The sequence below is a fragment of the Stegodyphus dumicola genome, chromosome X2, assembly GCF_044657685.1.
Source record: "Stegodyphus dumicola isolate Sdum_Otavi_A_Nest chromosome X2, ASM4465768v1".
Taxonomy (NCBI): domain Eukaryota; kingdom Metazoa; phylum Arthropoda; class Arachnida; order Araneae; family Eresidae; genus Stegodyphus; species Stegodyphus dumicola.
The window spans coordinates 36,744,167-36,761,398 of NC_140781.1; the positions used below are offsets into that span (position 1 = coordinate 36,744,167).

The 17,232-nt window shown below is 33.4% G+C and overlaps 1 protein-coding gene and 1 long non-coding RNA gene across 4 annotated transcripts in view; one reads left to right on the forward strand and one right to left on the reverse strand.

The window, feature by feature from the left end:
- Positions 1–17,232, reverse strand: part of LOC118185804 (uncharacterized) — an 83,839-nt gene that overhangs the window by 31,211 nt on the left and 35,396 nt on the right. For 2 of the 3 annotated variants that reach the window (XR_015038850.1, XR_004757647.2), the window contains exon 2: positions 5,762–6,011. This is a non-coding gene — a long non-coding RNA (uncharacterized LOC118185804). Of the gene's footprint in view, positions 1–2,301; positions 2,515–5,761; positions 6,012–17,232 lie in introns of those variants that run through there. The other variant, XR_015038851.1, reaches the window with a different exon arrangement.
- The window catches only part of LOC118196336 (neuralized-like protein 2), a 191,550-nt gene that overhangs the window by 4,871 nt on the left and 169,447 nt on the right, over positions 1–17,232 (forward strand). The gene's annotated exons all lie outside the window — the stretch shown is intronic.

Genomic DNA, 17,232 nt, shown 5'->3' on the forward strand with positions numbered 1-17,232 from the left:
ATTCAAGACAGTCCAAAGATTTTTTCAAAAGTCATTAAAAATATTCCTAATGAATGCTTGGTGTCAAGAAACTTTGCAGTAATTTGATTCATTGTCACCTGACAATCCAAAACAATCAGGCTGGAATACAGTGGTTCAAAAATATTAGGGCTTTAATATTGAAATATTCCAATCCCACGAATTTTGTAAACATTTCAAGATGCGAAAACTCGAATCTTCGAGTTTCATCGTTTGAATTTTTTTCAATATAAACTTTAAAAACTGTTATAGTTTTCAACTCAAAACTCTGAATTTGAAGTGTAATTTTATGATCTATTGCAATAAACAACATTCTGAATCCTTGATTTTCTCGAAAGAATTTACTTATGATTAATTGTTGAAGTAATCCTTCATCCTTTCATTGTTTCTTTCATTTAAAAAGATTATGGGAAAATGTAAAAACATCTGAACTTTTACATAGAATTCCCCATACCTTTTTTTTCCTATGTTAAGAAAATAAATCTGGAAATTCAAGAGCTTTAATAATGTACCTAATAAACTTCATTTACTTCTTAATAAATGGAGGGGTAATTTTTAGTTTGTTTTTCAAGATAGTATATGCATGTTTCAAATTTTGCTTTAATTAAAAGCTTTTAGTTTTAAGTACAGCTTTTTTTCCCCTTTTTATATTTTCTCATTTAAAGGATTCGATAGATTCGAGAACTTTTAGTATTCAGATTCCAGAAATTCCAGTCTTCATCTTATCTCTAAAAGAAATGTTTTAAAGATTTGACGAAGGAAGTTCAAAAGGAATTTTCAACATCATAATAGGCGATGAATCTTGGCTATATAAGTTTTATTCCAAAGCAAACACCTATCTGGGCTATGGGTTTTCCCTGTTGAAAATCCTCCACCAAGTGCCAAGAAAGGATAAAGTAATCAGAAATTCCAATTGAAAAATATAGAAATTGTAATAGTATACTTTTTATAATCTTTAGTTGGACATTAAAATTGCAATATTACGAGTAGAATAGCAGTAACTTCAGTTGTAAGGATCTTAAGTTTTACTAACGTTTATTTTATTTTAAATCTTTACTATCACTTCTTATTTTCTACTTCCGGCCAGGATTAAAAGCTTTAACTTATTTATGCAAATTTGTCTTGCGAACGCCAAGTACTTAAGTTGTGGCTTTTTGCCAAGCAAGAGAGAGGAAGGAGTGATTAGAAGCAGGCCGCTTGCCATAGCAGTTTTACTCGGTTGCTGGTTGCCTTCAAGGCCAGAGGTTTAATCCTCTTGATAATTTTAAACGTATCGTAGTGTTAACAGTTCTCTGTACTACATACGGTCTTTCTGTTAATATACGGCCAATCTTCAAGTAGACACTTGTTTATTAATCCAAAGTTAGTTTAGTTAGAATTTAGTTAATATTTTTATATTCTTACGTTCAGACCACAAGTGGTTGGTCTCTGTATTCCGAAGTCCGGAAATCATTGTAAAGAGAGAAAAATAAAGGGTTTCGTATACCCTTCCTGTGTATCTTGTCTACTTCCCACATTTATTGAACATAGCTTTAGTAAGCTCCCTGTTCCGAGTCAGGTCATTTAATGTTCCCAAAGCAAGTAAGGAGGAACACTGAACCTGATACAGTATGGTGTATCACAAAATACTTGCCTAATATGCTTGAAGAAATAAGAATTAAAAACCAGAAACTGTACTGGGAAGAAACTTAATCCATCATGAAAACGCAATATCTCACTCAGCAGAAAGAAAAACGAATAGAGTAATTTCTAATGGTTTCAGGGATTCAGGTATTTAGCTATCCTTCTTGTAGTCCAGATTTAACTTCGTGTGACTTCTGATTTCCTAAAGCCAAAGAAAATATTTATGGACAAGGATTTGACTCATTAAAAGTGTTGTTCTGTGGTACAAAGAATTATGGACATTATCCCAAGGGAAGAATACAGAGAAATGTTTAGCCTTTAGTTTGAAATGATAAGAAGCTGTATTCAGCATATTAGAAAGAATTGCGAGAAAATGTAATAGGAATAACTTATCTGTTTTCATACCTAATCTAACTTTCAGAGATTTTGATATCTAATCTCGATTCCTAGTTTAATACCTCTCAAAGATTTCAGAATTATCCAAGCACAAATTCCGTGAAGGGATTCAGCGCTGCATTGAAACGACGAGAGTATCATCACATATAATACATTTACTTTTTTTACTTCTTTTAATTAAAAGATAGTTAATCGAATCTAACTAACATTCACTTATCGCCATTGATTCTGATAACCCGGAAAGAATACTTACTTAATACTTACTTAGGGGGAGAAAAGGGATGCCTTCGTGGAAGACATTTTAAGGGGAACCGACTCGTATCTATATTGCACATGCCGAATACCCCGAAAGCTCCTATGCAGCCAGCCTGTTAGCCAGGATTTGAAGTCGGGTCGACCTACCAGTATTTAGCTCGGCCACTGATAATTCCATCTTTGAAAGATTTTATTTCACATACCGATTTATGCAGTTGTAAACCAAACATTGAAACAAAATTGCTCCTTTAAAAAACATGAATATTGATATCTTCTGATACAGCAAAATAATGTCCTTGAAATTTCCAATTTAGCTCAGCAAGACGAGAAGATAACACGAAGATAACATAAAATTTGCTGAGCATATGGAAACCAGCTCTACAAGAAAACACTTTTTTATCAAACAAGTTCACAGCGACTAATCAGGTCCATAAAATCTATATTCTATAAAAGAAAAGGTGAAAGCACTGCAATTGTATTAATTCAAGCATAGTTCAAAATTCAAGCTTATTTCTAAAGATAATTCGATAACCGAACACAAACTTACTCACAGCGTACTTCGGAGTATATTCCAAAAATACCCATTTTTATCCACCACAACTACAATATCTATCCGTAAGCGCAGCAAACCTATATTTGCTAATATAACTATACAAAAATATGTTAATTGCTGTTATCTACTTCAAACACTTATAAAGTGGAAAATAACACAAACTTCAACAAAAAATTAGTCAAATTTTGTAAATTAATTGTTTTTGATTAGAATGAAGAGACGGAACTAATAAACTTACTTGAAGGAAACCGAATCGTTTATGAGTTTAATCTCCTCCTTTTTATTTTAATTAAAGAGTAACTAAACAGAAAGGTAGATTAAAAGAGTAGCGGTAGTATAATTACATCCCTGAATTTTTTTAGTGGATCACAAAAATACAAATTTAATTTATATTATCTTTATTATTATCAAAAGAAGTTTTTTACTAAGCAATAGAGTAATTGTAACTAAATTCAGGAAATGGTAAAATATTTATGGTGCAAGGGTAAAGTGTTCCCTTTTATTTAAGAAATTTAGCAGCTTCCATCTACAATACAATTCGAGACGGTTTTTAAACTTTAAATCACTTTACTATTTTTAAAGTTAAAGAAATATTATAATGTCTTGAAAAAAAAATATTTTCAGAATTCTATTTTTCGTATACTGAAATTAAGAAATTAGTCTCACTTTTTTCCAAATCAGATAATTTTGTTTCCCAAAACAATTACCATTTGCCTAATATCTTTCTTTCATGGCAAAAAATTATAATTTGATAAGTATCTTATCAATTAGAAATTCTACATACTGGTCCTACCAGTCAGTTTATTCTTAAAATTAAATCTGAATTTTCTTTCTTTACTCAACATGTTACTGAACAGTAAATTTAAAATCATCGTTCATCAAAAAATCTGTCTTTTTTGTTGTTGTTGTTTTTCCTTTATTTAATGTCAAATCTTATATTATTACTAAACAAACAAGGCCACTTTAAAGGAGAAGGAAGGGTATATTCCCTTTTTAAATGCTCGACTTATAATTTACTGTTACTTAAATTCAGTTATTTCATAGCTATTGATATCTTTAGCTTTGTCATTGAGGAAGATTTAATTTACACAACGCAGTTTGGAAAGCAGGCTTTGTGGAGTACCTTGTAAGGTTATTATATAAAAGCAGTTATTTATAATTTCAGCCTTTAGCATAATGTCTTCTTTCGTTTCCACGCCAGAATGTAGATGAGTTAGCTGGTATTTAAACTAAGGTTTTTATATTGTAAAACAGAGCTATTTCTAGCCTTCCTGCCAGCTCTGCTAAGTGGCAATTATTCTACTGAGCGTTGTATCGCTGCTGACATTTGAATTTGATACGTCGGTAGAGTTACTGAGCCAGCAGATTTAAATTTGTAACCTTTGACTACTATTCTACGTCTTAACTTGAAACTGACTGTTCCTTTAGTTGTATCAGACGAGCTGTGGTTGATTTTGCTAGCACAAGAAAGTGCGTTTATTTTTTAAATTCTGTTTAAGTAAAAAGGTTTATGTAAACTTCTCTCTGACTTTGTGTTTACTTCAAACGTAGCGACAACTCGCTTCATGTCTGTTAAGAGTTTTGGATTAATTCATTTTTACCAGAACAAGGAAAACCTCAAAACCTATCTGACACAGATCTCTTTGCAGAGAATAACCATCTTAAGTTACAAATAAATCTTACCTTTTGTGGCTAAATAATATAACTATCGTAGACACACAAACAGTATGTTTCACTCCATCAGTACCTATTAAGTCTATCACCCTATCAACTGGCAGGTTTAATTAATAATAAAATTGAGAAACTTTCTGTTAGGCAACGTGCAAGCGATTATTATGTACCAAGTTCCAGCAGTACAATATGCTACAAACTCCTTTTAATAATTGCAAAAGTTATTTATTAGATTTAGAATGAAACCTCTTATGAGACCACTTTAGAAAGTGATTCGTGTGTATGAGAATGCTAATAAACATCGATGTTAAAGACTACTGATAATCATGCTCTCAATGGCGAATTTATCTACTGGAAACTAAAATCATATACTACTGTGAATGAACATCTTAGGGGAGTTTCACCATATAAATATCATGAATTAGGTTTATTATATTACATTCTGTAATATATATAATATTTATACATTTTATCAGTTAAGAAATTATTAAATAATAAAACAAAGATATAAATTTTAAAAAGGACACGTTTATTACCAAATTAAGCAAGATATTGTTTTAATTTTTAAAAAATTATTAAAAATCTTAAAGAATGAGAATGTCTATTCCCTGAAAATTGGAAATTAAAGAAAACAAGGAATTAATGATCGTAATAAGCAAACATTCTTTCAGCCTCACGTTTTTACATTTCGGTGACGTATGTAAGAATTATTGAATTATTCTGATATGTATGTAAGAATTATGTGACGTATGTAAGAATTATTGAATATGTATCAAGTTATTATGGTATAAAACTTTGCGCAACTGCATCGTTTTACAAATTATATAAAATTCCCTTGGTGAAATAGTATTGACCCTTTTATAAAGTCAGTACCATTCCACTTAGGGCATTTTATTTTTGTTAAAACTATGTTTCTAATCCAAATGTCTGAGATGGTAGTTACATATAAATATGAGACATATATATGTAAAACTGAATTTAAAAATGCTTTAAAAGTCAAATTGCGCTTCGATTCTTCTTCTCTTTTAAATGATTAAATAGAATTTAAAAAGATTATTAAATTCCGTTTTATTAAGTAACAAATAGTTTATCAGGTTAAAAACTATAAAAACTGAAACAACATTTTTAAATGCTTGGCCAGCTCACGAACGACAGAATGTATATAACCCACTGAAGATAAGTAATTCTTTCTGCTTCAATTTCGCCTCTAAACGGGTTAATTTCATGAGATTTTTCATATCTTACCTCATGTATGAGTAACAGCCAATTAGTCTCAGAATGTCTTCCACGAAGACACCTCTCCTAAGGCATATATTTCTCATATGCTCTGCCTCAGGTGATGGATGTTAGATGAGAATTGACCTGGACCCCTGGACGTCAGCGATGGTGGACATAAACAGTCAGTTGCTAACAGGCTCCTAAAGTAGATACCTCTTATGTGGTACCGGATGTAGTACGTTTACAATGCTTTAGAGTGTATTTTTTTAGCTTGAACCTAGTAAAGAGCATTATGCGTTCTATAGAGTTTGTTTAGCATGGTAAATAATCTAACATTTAATATTTGAATAACAAGTAAAACACTGGTTGTGTATTTTCGCTAGATGAGCAGTAGAATCAGCCTACCGTTTGAATTAACTTATTGACACAAAATAGTTTGCTATTAGTTCGTGAGTATAAACCATGTGCAGTTTCCATTATCACATATCCCAAAGGATAATCAAAACTGCCATGGCTCTAGATAGCCTTAATGTGCGTTTCCTTAATCAAATAATGCAATCACATTAATAGTTTATCGCATGCTGCATTTATGTTAATGTGATATGCATTAGCTTGACACTTCTGTTTCAGTCCTCAGAGAACCGTAAACGCATAGATTTGTGCTCGCTGCAAGATTCCATAGTATTATTTGCTCAGTTTTTCTCAAATATAAATTTAATGTAACTAAAATAAAAAATAAGAAAACATAGCCTACAATCTTAGATATTTACTATAATATACTGGAAATAATGCATGTTAACTGAATTGTTTTTTTTTAACTTTAATGTTATACTCATGGTACAAGAGTACTTCATTAGTTGTCAATAAAGTAAATGGTATTTTGATAAAAATTCGGCATCATATAACCCAGTTCAAAACAAAGACTTGATTTAAAAGATAAAGCGAAAGCTTTCGCCCTTTGCCGAATAGTAATGCTTTGAGTGTGAGGCCATTTAAGAATTTTATTAAAGATCTTATGCTCATCCATTGGCAGCATTAACCAAGTCACGCGAATATGGTAGCGTAGTGTACTTTCGGAAAGATTCCGCTGTCAACGCTTCTAATGCCAAAACAGAAGTTTCAAGATTACCGGTTAATGAATTTAAAATGTATGGAAATGAAGGCTGTCAGTTTCAAACACGAATTTAGGCAAAAATCAACCATAGAATTTTATGAAAAATTAAGGCCAATCTAAGGCTTATCTTTAGCCTAACTTTACATTTGACAACTGCTTGTTTCTCTTCCATATATTTTATGTAATACTACTATCATTCCCGTGGGGAAGAAAGAAGCACCATAACATTTCTTTCTCGTTTTTCAATCAATCAGCTTAGAGAATTTCTGAAATATTTCACCAAATATTTCAGCACATATTAGCTTTGGTAAACTATACGAAAATGATGCTGATCTGGTTTCTTCAAGAATGGCAACTTCCTTGGAGTGAGAAATGTTAGGCTGCCTATGCATTTTGTAGTGCTTGTTAAAAACTTTGACGTTTAATGGTTAGATTAAGTTAATTGATTTGATTAAGGCCGAGCAACTCGAGAGCTATCTGCCAAAAGGGAGGGATGCCTACGTTTTAAGGGAAACTGGCTCGTATTCATATTACATATGGGGAAAACCACCATGCAGCCAGCCGGTTCGCCGGGATTCGGTCCCAGGTCGAGCTACTGCTTACCGTTCAACCGCTTATGGGCCTGAAGCCTAAAGGTCATTAAAAAAGAGATTTTCAAATTTGAAACTGAAACTGGTTTTGAAAGAAACAGAGCAAAAATGAAATTTTGAAACAAAACAAAAATTATAAATAAATTTGTTATTAAAAATTAATTATTAAATAAGTATCGGTTAAAAGTATCAAAACATAACTGTCAAGAGATACCTCTACGAATAGCAAATTTTATGTTAGAAATCCAACCCAGATTTAACTATACCTTATTTAACGACTATTTTCGTTGGACTGTACCGATGCACATAAAAAAAAAAAAAAAAAAAAAAAATCAAAAATTATCCTATCTTAAATACATATTATATTAATACGTGTGCTGTATGTATGGGTATAAAAATCTAAAAGAGCTATATAAGTAAGCACAAATATACATTTTAGTATTTTAAAAAGACACAAAATATTTCAACTTGAATAAAGAGAAATCCTTAATTTAGAGATAACATTTAGTATCTTGACACTCATTAAATGGGGGTAAGTTAGTTTCTTTCACCTCGATAAGTACACTCATGTCCATAAATTAAGGATAATTCGGAGTCACGTGGAAATCGAACTCTAAAATAAATATATCATCTGTAAAATCACTACACACATCTTCAAGAACCATATGCAAATTTCAGGAAGTAACCAGATGACACCGATGCTACGTCATAATGACGAGAGTGTAAGAGAGTAATATATAAGGAATACAGACAAAGTAAAATTGTTCGCAGGCGCTTTATAAGCATTTCAGTGTAATAACCGAATAGTTATGACACAAAGGACGTATTTGGATGCTTTTTTACGTGGTAGAATTATCGGCCATCTGGAATGTGGGCGTACTCAACTGGAAGTATCAGACGAAACTTGGAACTACTCAGAGTGTCATCTCCAGGCTTTGGCAACGATTCCAAGATGATGGTAATGTGAATAGACGTTACAGCACAGGTCGCCCCAGAGTTACAACGCTGAATGAGGACCGGTATTTGGCAATTACTGCCAAAAGAAACAGGCAGAGCACAGCCTCAGACGTGTCTCGTCAGCTCTCTTCAGCCACTGGTATGACAATTTCACGGCAGACCATGTACAGACGCTTAGGGGAGATTGGTCTATATGCTCGTAGACCTGTCAGATTCGTTCCACTTACTGCAACTCACTGTCGGCTGCGGTTAGCCTGGAGTAGAGAGCATGCATTGTGGACACCGCATCAGTGGGCTTGTGTGATGTTTTCCGACGAGTCCAGGTTTAGCTTGCAGTCTGATTCTCGCCGGACTTTCATATGGAGAGTTCCAGGTACCCGTTACCACCAAGAAAACATCTTTGAACGACACTGTTACGGTGGGGCAGGAGTGCTCGTTTGGGGTGGAATTATTCTGGGTTCCAGAACTGACTTGCATGTTGATCATGACAAGCCAAATCTATCGGGACGTCGTTCTGGAACAACATGTACGTTTGTTTCGGGGCGCCATGGGCGCACAATTTGTGTTTATGGATGACAACGCCCGTCCTCACCGTGCAAACATTGTAAGCGAATGCCTTCAATCGGAGGATATCACCCGTATGGACTGGCCAGCATTCTCACCGGACTTGAATTCAGTAGAGCACGTGTGGGACATGCTTGGCCGACGATTTGCAGCCCGTCAACCTCCTCCTACATGTCTACAGGAACTTCGGAGAGCATTGCTTTTTGAGTGGTATAATATCCCCCAAGATCAGATCGATAATTTGATACTCAGCATGCCTGGGCGTTGTACGGACTATATTGCATCGTCTGGGAGACATACAATTTATTAACAATCATACCAACCATGTAATATTGTTTTTTTGCAAATAGGTTTTTTTTTTTTTTTTTTTTTTTTTTTTTTTTTTTTTTTTTTTATTGTAATTTGCTCCAGGGAGAAAAAATCGCTAATTTTTTTAGTAAAATCAAACATATAGCATCTTTTTTTTTTTTTTTTTTTGCTCTTTACCTTTTGTTTAATAAATAAACTTTACAAATAAGTCAAATTTGTTTTGCTTCTAAGTCTTCCTTTGCCTGATTTTGCATTATCCTTAATTTATGGACATGAGTGTATTTGGTCAAATGGTGATCTAAATGTATCTATAGTTTACATCATAAATACCACATTAGTTAAAATATTTTATGAAAATTATTTTTAATGGAAAAATGTTTTAGAACTGTCAAAATGCATGGAACTTTTTAAGAACAGAATTTTAAACGCTATCAAAACTTTAACGGCCATCAAATGCTATATTTTGTAGCTGAGGAAGTAAAACTTTCAGGTAAACTTCGAATATCATCTTAAAAAGTAATCACTATATTTTTGTTCTTGATGTTTGTCGCCCAGACGGAACAGTGGTTAGTGACGCTGACTGCCGTACCGATAAGCTAGGCCCAGCTTCGAATCCCGAAGAAAGCATGGATGTTTGTGAGTATACAGTGTCTGTGCGGCAGGGGGCACTCGAAATAAGAGCTAAGAGCCAAAAGCCTTCTGGACAGTTTGGAGGTAGGGAAAAAGCCGTAGGAGACCTCGGACGGCCCCCAGTCTATCTCTCTCAAACTTGGGGTGGAAGTTAACAGTTAGCTAGGTTCCGCAATGCCTGAATCACCTGTGGTACTGCACAGATGTTGGCCTAACTTCTATCTGCACCTGTGCTCACGTTCCTGCACAGAATTTCTAAAAAAAAGACAGATCTTTCTTTGAGATTAAGAAAGGAACAATTACAATAACAAAGAGAAAACACAATCATTCTGGAGTTTTATTATAATAAAAGTTATGAAACAATAATGTTATTACAACAATACAATACGATTACTAGAATGCTGTTACATCGCTTAGAAGCATTAGAAAATACTAACACTTGTAAATGAAAAGGAAGAAATTAAAAAGGCATTTTTTATATGTTTCCCGATGCAGCATTTTAATTTTCAAATGTTTTTCAAATGTTTAGCACGCGATGGAAATTCTGAGCTTCGAAACACGAGCTTCAATTCTATTGGCTAAAACTCACTGTGACGGTACCATGGCATCAAAATTAGAAAGAATTTTCACATTTGGTTGATTATCTCCATAACGAAATTTAATACAGGTTGATCTGAGTACAGGTTGATATAATACATATAATAATATATATTGAATGAATACAGGTTGAGATAATACAAAAAGTATACCATGACACACTCATTGCATATACGCATGTTAGTGCGCAAGGTTCTTTGGCACAGGTAGGTCTAAAAAGGTCTAAAATAGACTTTAGGAGATTAAATAGAAAAGAAGCTAATAGGGCTTATAGAAAAAGAAGCTAACAGGATCTCCTCTAACTGTCGTATAGCTCTCACAACATGACATCATACCAGAAATGAGAGACTTTAGGAGTCTCTGTAGCAGCCGGTCCTGCAGCAACGCTATTTTCTGGTCCTGAAGAGTTTTGGGAGTGCCAACGTGAGTTGCAGTTGCCCTCCCAAGACAGTTCCATACGTGTTTTACAGGGTTTAAATCTACACATATTGTGGTCAATCCATTCAGTTCCTATAAAATTGGCATTTTAGCTATAAAAATTCCAGAAAATTAGCATTTAGCTTTCAGAAAATTACCATTACTTTGTTAGCTAAGAACAGCCGAAGAAAGACCGCATTTGCATTTACTGTAAGAGCAATGGCTACTGCAATAATTAAAAGGTCTGACCTGTGACTTCTGAGCGGTGCAGATTACATACGAAGGGGCTGTACGTTCCGCTCTAAAGTGATAGAACAAATTTGTTTCTGGAATGAGTTTGTTTATTATTTTCAATTAATGGCTTGAAAAATGTTTAAAATATGCTTCACATTTTTTTTAATTCTTCCAGAAATAAATTCGAAAAAATAGTTAATCATGTTAAACTGTGGTCTGCTTCCTGACAAATAGCTACAGTTTTGCTTGATCCCCTTTCTTCCCCCGTTTTTGCATAAATTTTTAAACAAGTTTTTGTTTTTTAGTTTGTACTTTCCTTTCTCGTCTTGCCAATCATAAAGGCTAAAAGATTTTCTTGCAGTTTTCTTACTTTATCGCATTATTTGCAGCAATAACTATCGAGCAATTATTGGCTTTTAATTTTTTAAATTTTTATTTATATTTTTAATTTAAATCTAGTTTTTAATCTTTTGTAATCTTCTGACGACAATTCTCAAGAGATTACTCTTTAGTAAGCAATAGTAGCCGCTTTGTTATTGCAAATTTCATCCATTTACTCCTAAACAGGATATACTTTCAATAATTCATAAAAAAAATTTTAAAAATAAAAAGAAAGAAAGAAACTTATCAAGTGTATATTAAAAGTGCCAATCCCCAAATTTGAAAGTAAAAAGAATAATCAAACTCTCTAACGAAGCGTGACAGAGCGAAAATCAAGGCTACTCGAGACAAATCGCATACGTATGTTCAAAAAGAGCTTTAAAAGTCTACTTCTCTTTTATAGAAAACAGTGTGCCTACATGCATATTGTATCAAACCGAGAAAAATGCGTCCGTTAAGCAGATAAGTGAGCGATGCTAAACAAAAACGCGTTGTTTATTCTCAAACTGAAATATTTTTGGAAAAAATGAGTGCGGCAATGAGTGAGTGAGTCATAAACACGCAACTCGATCAATTTATTTAGTTCATGATATACCCACAATAACTGGGTAAAATGTCAACAGTGCCAAATACCAAACAGACGTGCGACATGAAACGTGTTTTTGTATTACTGACCTGCTTCGGCAACTATGACGCAATGCAAGGTAGCCCTGGATGGCAATCGCTACGTCACATTGACGTCACGGTAAGTAATTTAGTCGCTGCGTTGGGGATTTCCCACACCTGAAGGCATCAGAATTAAATCTGCTGGCAAGTTGTTTCCTCGTTACGGTTCCGGGAAAGTACTCACGATACTCGCAGGCGTCATTTAGGAGTGGACTTCCATTCTAAGAGGGAAATAAAAAACTGAATTTGAAAGGAAGCGGATCAGGAAAGTGTATAGCAATGTGTACAGTGAAATTACAGTTATTAAGCTGGGGGAACTACGAAGGAAACGGATTATAAAAGTTTGAAGCAGTATGCACGGCTTGAAGGTGCACTCCTTTCCAGCTTAGCCATTACACCTATTTTTGTCTGCGGCTTTTGAATTAGAAACCATATATTATTTAGAAAAAATAAATATCTACCTAAACAGAAAAATATTCCTATTTTGTTAATACTTTACCTTTTAGTTATTTATTTATTTGCATCATTTAGTTCCAAAACTAAGTTTAGGAATTTTAGAATAGCCTTTTAACTTAAATAATTTGTAATTTACCGTGAGAAGTAGATTATAAATACATGGAGGGAGGCATGTCCACTGGAAAAGGTCGTATGATGGGAAATTATAGACTAGTTGTGGTGATTGAAGTTACCTGTGTGGACGTGTGTCCTTTTCTTAATTCTTTTCAAGAATGAGCGCTGAAATCGCATGAAAGTTTATCGATGTTATCATAAATACAGTAATTCACGTTGCAAGGAAATACATTTATTGATGCGTGTCTTTGTTATTTCAAGATATCTTTAAATACTGTGAAAGATTCTGAAATACGGGTCGGTATGGTGTTACTTTTATATACTTTGTTTTAAGAATCGTTTAAAATTCTTAAAACAAAAGTAAATAAAAGATTAATGTTTGCAGAACAAAAGCAGAATCCTCATATCATAAAAATCACTACTTGTGTGTAAAAGAATGTAATCTCAAATAGGTAACTGCATCCACACAATCACGTGGATGCAGTTACCTATTTCAGATTATAACATTCATAACCTATCCGTTAAAAAGAAGAAGCTAGGTGATATCATTCCATTATGATTTTCCTACTAACTGTATTTGTCAGACAGATCGTGCTTTGTGCTTTGTTAGTTAACTGTCAAGAATTTTTTTCCGTTTAAGACAATACCGACAGCGTGCTCGTCTACGATAATTCAAGGCCATTTGTTTGAGAATATCAACGGCTGTTGAAGAATACCCTTGAAACTTGTTCGCGTACCTTCAACCGATTACGTGAACTGGTAGATTTCTCAGCAATCGTGGTATACCTGAACTTTAAGATCAACAAAATACAAATAAAAAGAACATTCTTGAAATGATTTGACGCAGCTCTATAATTAGAATTTCGATAAAGTTTCATAATCCAACAAATGCTTAAAAGGGGCGTAGTAAGATACATCAACAAAGCCTCTGGCCGCATTAACACCAGTATAAACAGCGTCTTGTGAACAAGATTTTTCTATGTATCTGGAATTCTGCCAACGAATAATTACGAACGATCGTTTCTAGCTGTTTTCTCCCTTGAGTGAAGAGATAAAGACCTGAGAAAGGTTTCAATAACTTATACAGCTGCCATAATTAGTCGGATGAAAATGTTCTTGCTAATAAGAACAGAACTTTGCAACATTATTTTTCCATCAATGCCAGGTGTGTGTTGTCAATAACTAAATCAGTTTTCCATTAATGCCAGGTGTGTGCCGTCAATAACTTAATCATTGATCCTGCTTTTTAGAAATTTGTCTGCTGTTTTTTTTTTTTTTTTTAGTAGTAGCGTTTTCTTTTATAGTATGGTATGATTTTGTTCATAATTCTACAGCTTTACATAAAAAGACCATTCAGAAACGCGGAACATCTTCATCACAATTGAATTTATTACCATATGGCTGAATCTATCACCACAGTTTAGTTACTACAACTGAATTTATCACCTCCAGCATATGGATATTTGTGCCTGTATTGTCTTGTGTTTATTCACATTTAATTGCATTTTACATTAAACCCAAACATAGAAATATCTAGAAAGATGTGTTAACAAGCAGAAATTTTATTTTGTCTCAAAGTTCAGTTTATTATTTTCCACTGCACAATATCTGAAAATTATTGTAGGTACAGGGATTTACGAAGGAAACATATATTTAAAATATTTACAGAGAGAAGAAAGCGAGATTTTACTTTTTAGAAACATTCAACTTTTAGCATAATAATGTCTTTATTTATTGCTTTTGAATAGTAACATATTGATGTGGGAATACGTATAATTGGATTAATAATATTGTGTGCATGGCTGAATAATGATAATCAGACGCCAGAAAAGCTGAAATAAAATTAAGTAGCGTATATATTTGTTACAATGTATGTCATTACATTCAACAACAGCAGTTTGTGCAGCTTGTTAATGTAACATCTGATGACTTTGTAAATCAAACCTTGTGCCCAAAAATAAAATGTGCAGATTTTTGCAGTTTATTTTATAAGGTATTTTCTCCCTCCTTTCCGGTTGCCTTCGTGATGTGATTGAAAGCATGCTCAACGCGTATTCGAGAGGTCCAGATGAGTTCCGGCTAGGACACTACACATTTTTTACGTCTCCTGCTTCCCCCCCCTCCCAAATAAAAAAGGAAAAAAAGAAAAACCTAATGACTCTGCAATTTCAGTAGAGGCAAAATGATCGTTTAAGATACTGTAGCGGCCCTAGTGAATCGGTTTGTACCGTCGTTAATGTTTAGTGGACAGTATTATGTTGATTTGCTGTTGTACCTTCAGTAGAACTTAAGGAAAGTAAATTATCTATGACTTCTGATCCAATATTATTTATTTCCTTCTTAAAACGTCATGTTGGCTGAAGAACGGCGACTCGCTAAACACGGTGAAACCTCGAATTTTACCTTCCTGTCTCAAAGCACACCTCAAAGGAACATCTAGTACGCACTTGGAACTCTAGTAACTACCACTGAAAATTCAACCGCACGCTTAAAAACCCTAATTAATTTGCATTTGCATCGCTTCTCAGCTCATTGACTAAAAATACATAAGAGTATCTATATATAAGAGTAGTATTTCTAAATATAATTATAAAGAGCCATCCGTTTAGATTACAATCAAATCAGTCAGTCGATGGCAAAGCATTTGAATCTCATGGTTAAATAGGAATTATAAGAAACTAACTAATTAACGGTTCCGTATAACTCAATTAATAAAAGCCCCTTCCTTTCTGAAACGAGAATAACGAAGACGATAAATTCTTTAGCCTACTACGTACTACTACTTTACCACCTAAACAATTGGAGAATTTTGCTCTGACACTTATGAGTGCAGTATAATGGTTCCTATTGCTTCCCAGCTGATTCTGAACTGACTTTGATGCTTATATACACCATGTTATTCAGCAATTGTTTTTGATTTGATTACTTTTCTTCCTTATTAAATATAGTAATAATATTATATACTATATATTTAATGAGGGATTTATTGTTTAAGAAGACTACTTTCGGAACAGTTCCCTTTATAACTTCACTGTTTCCTAGATAACCTATATAACACTGTAGTAAAATAGTTGTTAACAACTACAATCAAACTGGAAATATTAAGAGGCATCGTTTGCATGCAGAAGAGTAGCCACTTAATTCAAATATTAGACTTCAGAATTAAAATTTAATATCCAGCATATTTCCTTTTAAATCAACTTTGCTTCAAATTGATTCCCTACAGCACATTTCAAGAATATGGTGATGCATTTCTAACATTAAAAACTGCATTTATTTTTTAGTAATTATAATCCAGTTTAATTTTTGAAGTTACAGACAGTGATTATTTGCGCATAATTTTATTAAGATGTAAGTAGCTCATCTATCAAAACTCAAAACCTGAAATCGAAGAATTATCTTGCAAGTGTGCTGTCTGATAACTATCAAATGATTTCACGACAGACAATTATGAATATTTAGAAAGTAGATTTTTGAGGAAAATTCTCTTTCAAGGTACAAAATAATAACATCGAATTTACCTTTGAAAGCAATTATTCTTTCTTTCTTTTTTTTTTTTTTTTTTTTTTTCTCCTGCGTAGGAGAGAAAAAAGAGGAAAATGCCAATGAATAACCGACTTGCGGTTTTGCGATCAACTGGAGTCACTTTGATTGGTTCCCCCAAATAGCAGTCTGCCTACCTTTTTTATGTGGTTTCAAGTCTTGCTGAGTAAGGGTAATGTAACGGTCTTTGCTTTCTAAAATCTCTTTTTTTTATCCCCTTCAAAAACACAAGGACGCTTAACTAACTCCATCATATTCTAGCAATTAACAGAAAGGGAATCATAAATAACATTATTCATTGTGATAAGTGAAACAAAGGAGGTAACTCTTATTTATAAGCCTGATATTTACACTTCTCGCCTGTTAGCAGACCAAAAACGTACAGAAAAATATCCTGCTTTAGCATAATGTCAACAACATTTTTGCCTGCGAAAAATATAATAAACATATCATACGTTAAATCAAACATGGCGGAATTTCAGCTTTGTTTTTCATATGTCTTATAAAGCTTCTGAAATATGGTTGAACAGATTTGTGAATCTGAAATAAAAATGGCTTATTTCACTTCCATTTTACTTTTGCTTTTGACGGGAAAAAAAAAGCCAAATTAAAAGCATATAAAATACTTGTAAGAAACTAGTAACTAAAAGAGCAGCTGAACTATACTACACACATACGATAATGCTCGACTGCCTTACGGAGGCTAGACTGCCTGCATTCGGGAGTAACTTCGAAGAAATTAAACACGTATAATCAAAAAAGAAGGAATATATTAAAACCCTAAATTTCCCTGTAGGCAGCAGAAATAATGTATAAGAATTTACTTAAGTATTTATGATTTATATATTTAAAAAAGTTGCCTTTTTTGTAGTTCGTCACGTGAATGGATTTGTTGTTAGCTGCAGCTGGTATCATAGCTGCATTTA